Here is a 10,462-nt window from a genome sequence, read left to right on the forward strand (position 1 = left end):
ATGAAACACACAAACAACATTAAAAATACCATATGTAGATAAAAAAATATCTTTTAATTAGAGGAAATAATAATTTCTTACTAAGGAAATATTTTTGAATCCGTTCCTCCAATCGAAGCATTTAGATACACAGTCCGAGATCACAGCCATTACAAACATGATTTGACTTAAAACCTTAAAGAAAATCTGTATGAATATGCATGTAGATATTTTTAAAATTAATAAAATATAAAAACTAGAATAAACTGCTTAAAATTTATTATAATAAAATACAATGAAAAATTCTTCTACCTTAAGCTAGAACGTTTTCAGAGATTTCATGATTTTTTGTCAAACCCTGAGCAAAACTAGTGTTTAATTGTTACACACTCTGGAGCGTCTGATGCTGTGTCCACTTTTCTGCTTTGTTTGATATACACGAAATGCTTATTAGAATCTTTTTGGAGAATAACTTCTCAAAAAAATTAATAACTCTATATTCAATGAAAATATCATTCTTGTTTTTTTTTTGGGTTAGGGCCAAGTATTTAAATAATAAAAATTAGAAAATCTTAATAAAAATTATCTAATATTTTAATCGTCTTGCAAGCTCGGTTGTAAAGTCCTATTTAAATTATAAAAAAATTTGCTATTTTTAAATGAAACTAATATTTTTCGAATAAAGTACGCGTGATTTATATTTGTAAAAAACTACATTAACCCGACGTTCGGTTACTCTTTAGCAACCGCGATCATGGGCAGACGAGATGTGAATGTCTGTCATTTATCATCTACCGCCATCGATTTCTTAATTTTCTGGCGTACCGCTCTGGATGCCGGCAGAATGCGCTCACGGTGTCTTGAGGTCCTGCGGTGTGGTTACGGACATGGGATTTTATATTTTTAAGAAGGGGGTCCCAGGTGTTTGATAGATTCCAGCCATCTTCTCTATTGAATTTGGGATGTTTTTGTAATTTCAATAGCCTCGCGGATTAACCTCGGTATATACTTGTCTTCACGAACGAGGATTTGTGGTTTATCAAACCGAATGTAGTGGCCCGGTTTGTCCGTTGTGTGTTCACACACTGCTGACTTCGACGCGCACCTGTTTTTGATATCTGAGATGTGTTCCTTAACCCTTGTACTGATGCTCCTCTTTGTCTATCCAATGACAAGCCACAGTCACAATCGAGTTTGTATACACCCGCTTGTTGCAAAGGAATGTTACTCTTGATTCGTCTCAAGAATTGGCTCACTTTCTTATGTGGTTTGTAAATAGTCCTGATGGAAACCTTCTTCAAAATGTTGCCTATTCTGTCAGTAACTCCCTTCACATATGGTAGTATCGCAGGTTGTCCTTCAATTGTGGGTGGCTTCAAGTGCTTCTTGCGATGCTGGCGAGGCACGGGCAGGTTGTTGATGGTGAGAGCATGTTTTACATGCTGCAGCTCGGCCTCTAGGTGCTCAGCATCAGAAAGGTGTTGGGCTCTCTGTAACAAAGATTTGCCAACGGTAGCTAACTGGATAGGGTGGTGGTGTAAGTTACCATTGAGATACCTATAATATCTGTGGGTTTCCTATAAACAGTATGTCCGAAAGTATTGTCAGGATTCCTAACGACAAGTATATCTAGGAAAGCTAAAGAATTATTTGCGTCTAATTCTATAGTAAACTGAATCTTGCTATTGATAGAATTAAGATGGTTCAGAAAAGCAGATGTTTTATTTTTATTTAATATTGTGAAGGTATCTATATACCGTTGATATATAAAAGGCCTTATTGGAGAAGAGCAAAGGGCTCGCACCTCGAAGTCCTCCATGAATATATCAACGACAACGGGGGAAATTAACTACTTATAAAATAAGAATAACACAGCACATAATCATATATACCTAAAACTACATATACTTCTGATCTAACGCTTTAAATGAAATTAAAAAAAATTGAATATAGAGAGAAAAAATATGAACTTAAAAATTATTTCTTACCTTTCATACAACTAGTATTTAATATTTAAATAGATATGTCTCATTATTTAATCCCATATTTTCTATATGGCAACATTCATTAATTAACATGGGTCAGAATATTTAGGAATACGTCGCTCTGCTTGTGTATGTATATGAGACGGCTGTTAACTTTACAACATCGATAAATCGTTGTTTGTATATATTAAATAAAGACGCATTCGATTAAAATATGTGAACTGGGAAATACAGTAAAGAATTATGATAACAGTTATAATTATATATATCTGTTTATTATGATAATGGCAACAATTTATAGAGTAGGCTTAGGACATAGATATGTCCATATGATTTATTACTTCCCCAAGACATTCCAATGATTTCGTCTCCTGTCTGTTTAAGGTTATTTTCATGAAAAACAAAGAAATATAAAACTGACATCAAAGCGATAGGACTAATATGTACATTTTAATAACGTTGTAAAAAGTAGTATGATGGTCAAATACATTTGAAAATAGAATTTAAAAAAATATTTTTTGGCATCTCCCTCCCTCAAAATATGATATAAATTGTTATATTAAGTACTTTTGAAAATTTTACTACATACTATGAAAAGTAAGATAAAATATGTTCAGATATTAAATATATATACACAAAGAACGAAAACAAAGGTGAACTGTACTATTTACGACCTTTATAGAGTGTTCCAAAGCATGAGTTATATCTTACTATTGATATTCGAGAATCACTACATTTGAACATCAGACAACGAGTTACGAGTGACCTTTCAATAACATTAGGTTGAAAAATAGCTCCAAATTGTGATTATCCTACGTTCATGAACTGTAAACATTGTATGTTTAACTTTAATGACTTCTAACTCTCCATAGCCGGTTAATTACAACACATAATAACCCGGAGTTTGCTTTATAATGTAGTATTTTTTGCTGACCTTTAAGTTCAAAAGCTCGCCAGTCTTCGTCCTAATTAACTTTATAGAGCCTTAATGAGTTCTCGACTCTTTGGAAATGTTCAAAGATTAGTGTAAATGCTACTGAAATTACTCGTGTCGGTTAGTTATTTACAAATTAACATTTCCGTATGTAATTTCGTGATAATGTGTTAAATTTTTTATTAAAAAAAAAAATGTTAGGTGAATAAAAACTCTTTTGTGCTCATTCATACAGGAAATAGTTTTACGAAATGGAATTTATACTCCTCTTTAAATAATGATGTTGAACCAAAAGTTTTTTATTATAATATTTTATTGAATAAAGAATGTTGTATATTAAATCGATTTAAAGCATAGCTGACATATGCCAACATAGCTTTCAAATAGTGACATTTTACAGCGTTTAAATGAATACGAATAATACATTGTATTATATATATATCTAACGAAAACCGGCAAACACTTCTATGTATGTTGAATACATCCTTTTAAGGCGTCAGTGCGTTTTAAGAGAACACGCATCGTTGATCTAATAAGTTTTAGAGAGGACGGGATCGTTTTAGTTTTTTTCGTAATAAAAATATTGATGAACTTATAATTACAATATATATACAATCTATTTATATATAATACACCGTCATGGAGCATGGATGCCAGAATTTTTCTCAAATCCTGCTAAAACTGAAGCAAGCAATTGAATTCTCTTACGAACAATATTTTTTTAAACCGACTATTAAATATAAAGCCGAGGTAAAGAAAAAATACTTGTTAACAATTCTCGTTGTCTTTAAATCAAATAGCACTAACCATGGAAATATTTTTTAATACAACTGAGGACACTGCCATCCTTTACACAAAAACTAATCTAGAGACTTGTTCAGCGACTACTCATAAACGCTAAAGTTATGTTTAATTTTCTTCTGTGTACGATAAAGAACAGTTTAATTTATTCTCATGTATTTTTTATCATGAATTTTTAACATATAGACATTAAAATGTATATAATCACTTTAGGTGTATATAATAAAACCGGTCTATACTTTTATAAGCCTATGCCGTGATCTATAGCAAGTCTAGTAATTTAGCATAATGTTTCATGTATAGGAACGCTGTTCCATCAAGATTTATGATCTTCTTTTACAAGTTAATACGACCTTTGGTGGTAGTAAATCATACGGTTAATGAAATATTTAATTAGTTCTACCAACTTACGACAACTTTTCATTACGACGCCATCATTAACGTAAAAATATATATTATAGTGCCAGAATTTTAACTTAGCTACACTATATAAATAAGATCTTGATCATCAGGGCAGGATGGAACCACGAAAAATAAATATGAACCAGACATTAGAAGCTGATTATCTTTAGTGTTACAAACGACTTTAATATTTAAACTGTGCCAATATATGTACGTTTAAAAACACAGAATGTTTTAAACCGTACATGGCAATGAAACATTAAATTTATATATAATAAGACGAACAATCAATCCGTCTGCGTTAAGCAACGTGATGGTATATTAATAAAACCGAAATAAATATTGACATCTCACGGAAATTTTGTAACGAATTTCGTCTCTAATAATAATTTATTATAGAGACGAAACCTCTCAGCATTCCATGGATTCACTGAGCGGGTGCCGGGTCCATCGTTGCAGGGAGAGGAGCTTCAACAGCGCCTGGGACTTGCTACTCAGGTGTAGTTTTAAGGGACCCCCTTTTTTATAACTATTATTAGATATCTAGAAATTTTAGCCAGGATTTTTTGTTCGTTTCTATAGTTTATTAATTCAAATTTCAGCTTGAGTTGACTAAACTCGCATATCAAGCTGAAAGACGATAAGAATAGTTTTTATTTGTTTTCTCAACAACCTTTCGCCCAAGAATCCTTCGAGATCGGTAGCATGTGTCGTAGTTAAACAAATATTTTATAAACAGAGTTCGAAAAACCAAAGTTCAAAACTTATTTGTTATTTTAAAGTTTATGAATAATAATGTATTTATGTACTAAAAGGCACTTATTTTAAGCATGTGTATTACGCAAATTGAGAATAAATTTCAGTTACTTGCAATACTAATATTATAATAAATAGTGTCGAGATTATAGTCGTAAAATTTTAAATATACCTAACTTTATTTATTAAGTTTTTTTAATTAAAATATTTCCTATAACAAGTGAATATGCCAGGCTTATATAATTGCTTTGTATCTGAAAATATTAATGAAGCATTTTTGAATGTGAATATGAAACTCATACCCAACAAACTTTAGCTTACATCTTAAGTATATAACTATTTGAACTAAAACGGATTTAAGATAACTTTCGATTGACTTAAATATAATAATTTTATATAAATTTTGATATCATCTGTTCAAAAAACGTGTTTACGCTTACCACAACCTACCCCTACATACGAAGTTCTTGTTAAACATACAATAACCTACGTTAATACTATAATGTCCAATATATCAACAAAAAACTAAGTACACTCCGTTTGCAGTTTGATGCCAAATTAGACAAATCTTACTGAAGATATTTTTAATGGCATTAAACGAATACAATATGTATGATAAGGTTGAGTGATCTCATCTTGAATGATCTTTTACAGATTATTTTAAATTCCCACTTAGCTTTTCACAACAGAACAGCATTCCGATGGTATTTAACGTAACGTAAAGTAGTGATTTCAATAGCCTTGGATATAAGTATCGTGTACGCATAATTTGATTTTAAATTTCATCTATGTCTAACACGTCCCCCAGTTATGTTATAACGTATAAATCATCTCATGTTAAAAGATTTTCTTCATCGTCGCAAGAGTCTTTGCAGACTCGTCGTGGTCATCACTTATCAGTGATCCGTGATACATGATGACTTTCATGGGAATATAATTGCAGTGGTTTCGCCTTGCCTTCTGCACCAGCACTTTTTATGGGCTATTTAGACCCCAAGGCTTGCTGTAGCCTGTTCCAGCCAGTGGTGTCTGAATACTCTTAGAAAGTACATATGACTCAGAAAGAATCATATTGGTACTTGCCAGGTTTCGAACCCGCGCTCTCACGTATGAGAGGCGGGCCTTTAAACCTTCAGGCCACCACGACACCATTAAAAGGTTTATTTCGTGTTAATTAACATAATTATTATAATTAACTCTAAACATTTATAATAAAGCGAGGGCGGACGCCGAAACACACAAACATTGAATATCCCACGTTATGTATATTGTAAACTATGTACTGATTCATACAAACATTGTTATACATCATTTCAATTATATTGAATTGTGTTTTATTGTAAATAAGCCTCAGGCTTATAACAGGCTTGCAACACTATTTAAAATCACTTCGCTTTGTGACACTCACTGACTATGCTTGAAAAATTACAGTCAATTTTTTTAACAGAAACTCAACTTTTCTAATACTACGCGTGTTTATTATTTTGTGATAAAAAAACGAATGTCCATGTCCGTTGAAAAACCACACCGCAAAATCTCAAGACACAGTAAGCGCATTCTGCCTGCATCCAAAGCAGCACGCTTGATAATCTCTCTCTCTTAGTTCTCTCGTTTCCTTATAGATTTCGCTAATGTCATGCGTCGATATTATACTGAACTATGTAAAGAGGGATTTGTGAATGAACAAGGTTGCGACTAGAGACTAAGAACTTTGATACTGCTGAGATCGTTCACCGAGGGGTAACCCTTGATAATTCAAAAACATTGGCAGTAGATGTCAAATAACAAGACCAACTGACAGACACTTTCATCTCGTCTGCCAGTAATCATGGTTGCTGTAAAATAACCGAAACGTCGGGATTTTCTAGATATAAAATAATAAAAAAGAGTAGTAATATGCGAACACCTTAGTATCATTAATTTTTTTTTCAAGATGTATAGTTTTTAATAATTCCCTGTCCTTGAATTATAAGATATTACTTTAAAAATTTCTTAGTTATCAATAAACGGAAAATATGTTGTATAGGGAATGAAGTATTTACACGTAGCGGAAGTAACTTCCGTCTTTTTTGACATTAATTATGAAGTTTCAATTATTTACTGTTTCAGAAACTATATCTAAACATTTTGTTTTGCCTTTGCCTCTAAGAGTTCACAATTAGATGCCTGAAAGAGTTCACGAGTTAGAGAAGTTTTAGAAAAACAGACTGACAGTACGGTAATCCTATAAGAGACACGTTTTTCTCTTTGAGATACGGAACCCTAAAAAACAAAAATTAATAGTATTATAGCAAGCCGTATTCGTAGTTAATGAAAAAATATTTTTTATCACACAATATTTATCATCATCTTTATCATAACTTCAAGCAGACTTTTCATCCTGGAGATGTAAAAATTACACACTCAAAATATTTATTAATAATATTCTAATAACTCCTACTAAACACAACCATTATTTTGTTTTTTAATTTTAATAAATATATATAAAAAAATTTGACACTTGCAGGATTCGAACCTACGCCCTCCATAATGCCGCGTTCCAATTCCTCTACCAGCTAAGCTACCGTGTCCTACCTCGAGAAGACGAATTAAGAATTCAATAGATTTGATTAAATCTATATTTATATTCTCTTTATAACGAAATTACTTTCTAAGTTCAAGATATGTTTAAATTAATATAGATTTTCAATACACATTTTCAGTTATAAAATACTTACTGATTTTTAAAGTAATAGAAATTAAAATTAATTATTTCAATGGCATAATCGCTACCTACGAAATCCTTATACTTAAAGCTTTTTTACAGTTATTATAAAAATGGTATATAATGTATATAAGGTACTACATAAGAAGATTAATCAAATTTATTAAATTATTATTTTCCTATATCAATTTTGAATATAACATTTAGCTACGTATGTATATACATAATGATGAAGCGTATGTAAGTAAATCAGAGAGAACTGCTGCTTTGAAGGCGTTACGACAAAACTCTTAGATATATATAAATAAAATTTTCTTGACACTTCGTTCCATTTCGAAAAATATTGATTCAGGTGTTACGGAAGCGCTACATATTATAAAATAAATGAACATCGCCGGGGCGACATCGTTGTATGGATAAAATATCATATTACGAGTGACGCCGCTGACTCCGCGGAACGAGCACCAAGCCGTGTGAACCAGAAGATTCCTGACACCACACAAGCTATGGAATGGGATTGCTATCCTAACATCGGGGCAAACATGTAGTCTTAGGTATAGGTTATAAGTTTTAATATGTAATTTGTATTATAATATACATATAAGTATGTTTCGTAATTTTCCTTGAACCTCCGGTTGCCACCGTATATAATTCAAGAAACAGTTTTCTTTAAGCACTGCGTGTTATGTTATGTATATTTTCTTGTAAATACGAACACTTTGTTATTGTATCAAACAACGTAGACGAAGCCGCGGTATCACCTATAACTTGGTATTCCAAAGTTTTGAATACAAAACAATAAATTATCACAATTATTATACTAGCCTTATTATTTAATCGAAACTTATATATAATATGAAACTAGTGTTATTCGGATTTACTACGCGGATTTTATTATTTAAAAACTACATAATCCCGACGTTTCGGTTTCGACGAGACACACCTCGCCTGCCCGTGATCACGGTTGCTGCAAAGTAACCGAAACGTCGGGATTATGTAGTTTTTAAATAATAAAATCCGCGTAGTAAATCCGAATAACACTAGTTTCATTTAAATGAATACTCGCGAAAATCTTAGATCTCATTACATATAATATTTTCGCGATGAAAACGAAACCTATTCTTCGAAAGATTTACTATATAACTTTTGTTAAATGTTAATTATTTTAAAGAAAAATCTAATCTATAACTATTATCATAAAATTCATAATCATTACATATAAGTGATTTTTTTTACAAAATTATATATCTTACGATTTCTACCGTATGCCACGGGTGTTGTAAAGAAAATATTAGGTTATATTAACCTTAACATTATAGTCTCGGCAACATTAATATGTTATAATTTAATAGAAGCCCAAACCGCGAGTCGTTAAGAATGAAAGGAATTTTAAATGGCTGTATAAGGTGAACTCGTTGCACCTTTCTCGGGCTATAAAATTAAGGCGCAGATTTTATTATCCTTCCTCACATTAAATATGATATTTAATGATTTTAAAATAATTTCACTTCAAGCTTTTAAGTTTCGGTGTATTTTTATTTGATGTAAACGTTTATTGTGCTTTCAGATTTTGAGCTTAATTTTTTTTTTTTTATAAATTATATTTTCGTTTTTTTAATCTGTGTCATATCAGTTACATGAGTGACAGTTCTAATGGAATAGAAACTGACCGTAGCCTAAATTTAACCAACTCATTTTCATTTTGTTCCTTTTTACGTGAAGTTTTAACAAACTGTCACTATATATAAACATGTGTATATTTTGCATAAAGTCCAATATTTTCATGAGTTTATAATAAAATATTAAAAGGAATATAGGTTCTTATTATTTTCTTTATATATACAGTAGTATATAGAAGTAGTTATATATATGTATAGTATATGTTCATCATCGCTCAGCACTCCAGCGTCCTTCACCGCCTGGGAACCGAACCCACGACCTCAATGCGTCAATCATTAAGGTATTAATGCTATTGTTAGTATTAGTCGTATCGATGATGACGCCGCCTAAATTTGTTATTATTACAATTATTATAATATATGTAAGTGGTTTGTTTAATATATCTTTGTGTAAATATTATCTGTAAATTACACAAGGTTACAAAAGATAACTTTAATATTTAAACAATCTTTGTCATTAGACAATGTAATAGTATTTTTACGAAGTATCATGTTTTATTGTGTGATCATTATATATTCAATTAACGCAAAATTGCTTAAATAATAAATTATATTAACAGTAAAACCTTTTTGGTATGGCATTTAACTTTGGACCGATTATTTTAATTTCGAATTTAAAAAATCATTATTGACACCATAAACGTCACGTCAGTTGACAAATGACGAATTAATATTTATCCGCCATATTTACGGTCAATTATTAGAATGGAGTAATGCAAAAACGAAGAAGTTTATATAAAAATATTTAATAAATATTTATATTGTGTATATGCATAAGTAAATTAAAAAAGTTATTATTAAATAATTTTAAATAGAGTTTAATTGTTTTGAACTCTGACAATATTTTCCGTCATTCTTCGTAGACATCTTGATATTCGATGCAAACTAATTTTAGGTCTTCAATCAGTTCCTAACCTTGTTGCATGTCCCAGACCTCTATTTAGGACAAAAACTAGAAATACCTACGCCAAAGGTCATCCATAGCAAGGTTAAAGGCTAAGGTTAGTGCATAATTGAAACTCATTGTTGGAGAACCGTGCTGAAACGATCAAAAACTTTAAAAGTTTAAGAAAATAATTTAATATATTAGTGGAACTCACTGACAGCTTGAAGGTTACTATATAATGTAACCTTTTTTGTTGTGCTTCTAATGTTATATAAATTATATTGTAATATTTATCACATGTAATGGTAGTTTTTTTATTTTCTCTAAAGCCTTTAC

Source organism: Danaus plexippus, chromosome 27 (assembly GCF_018135715.1).
Source record: "Danaus plexippus chromosome 27, MEX_DaPlex, whole genome shotgun sequence".
Taxonomy (NCBI): Eukaryota; Metazoa; Arthropoda; class Insecta; order Lepidoptera; family Nymphalidae; genus Danaus; species Danaus plexippus.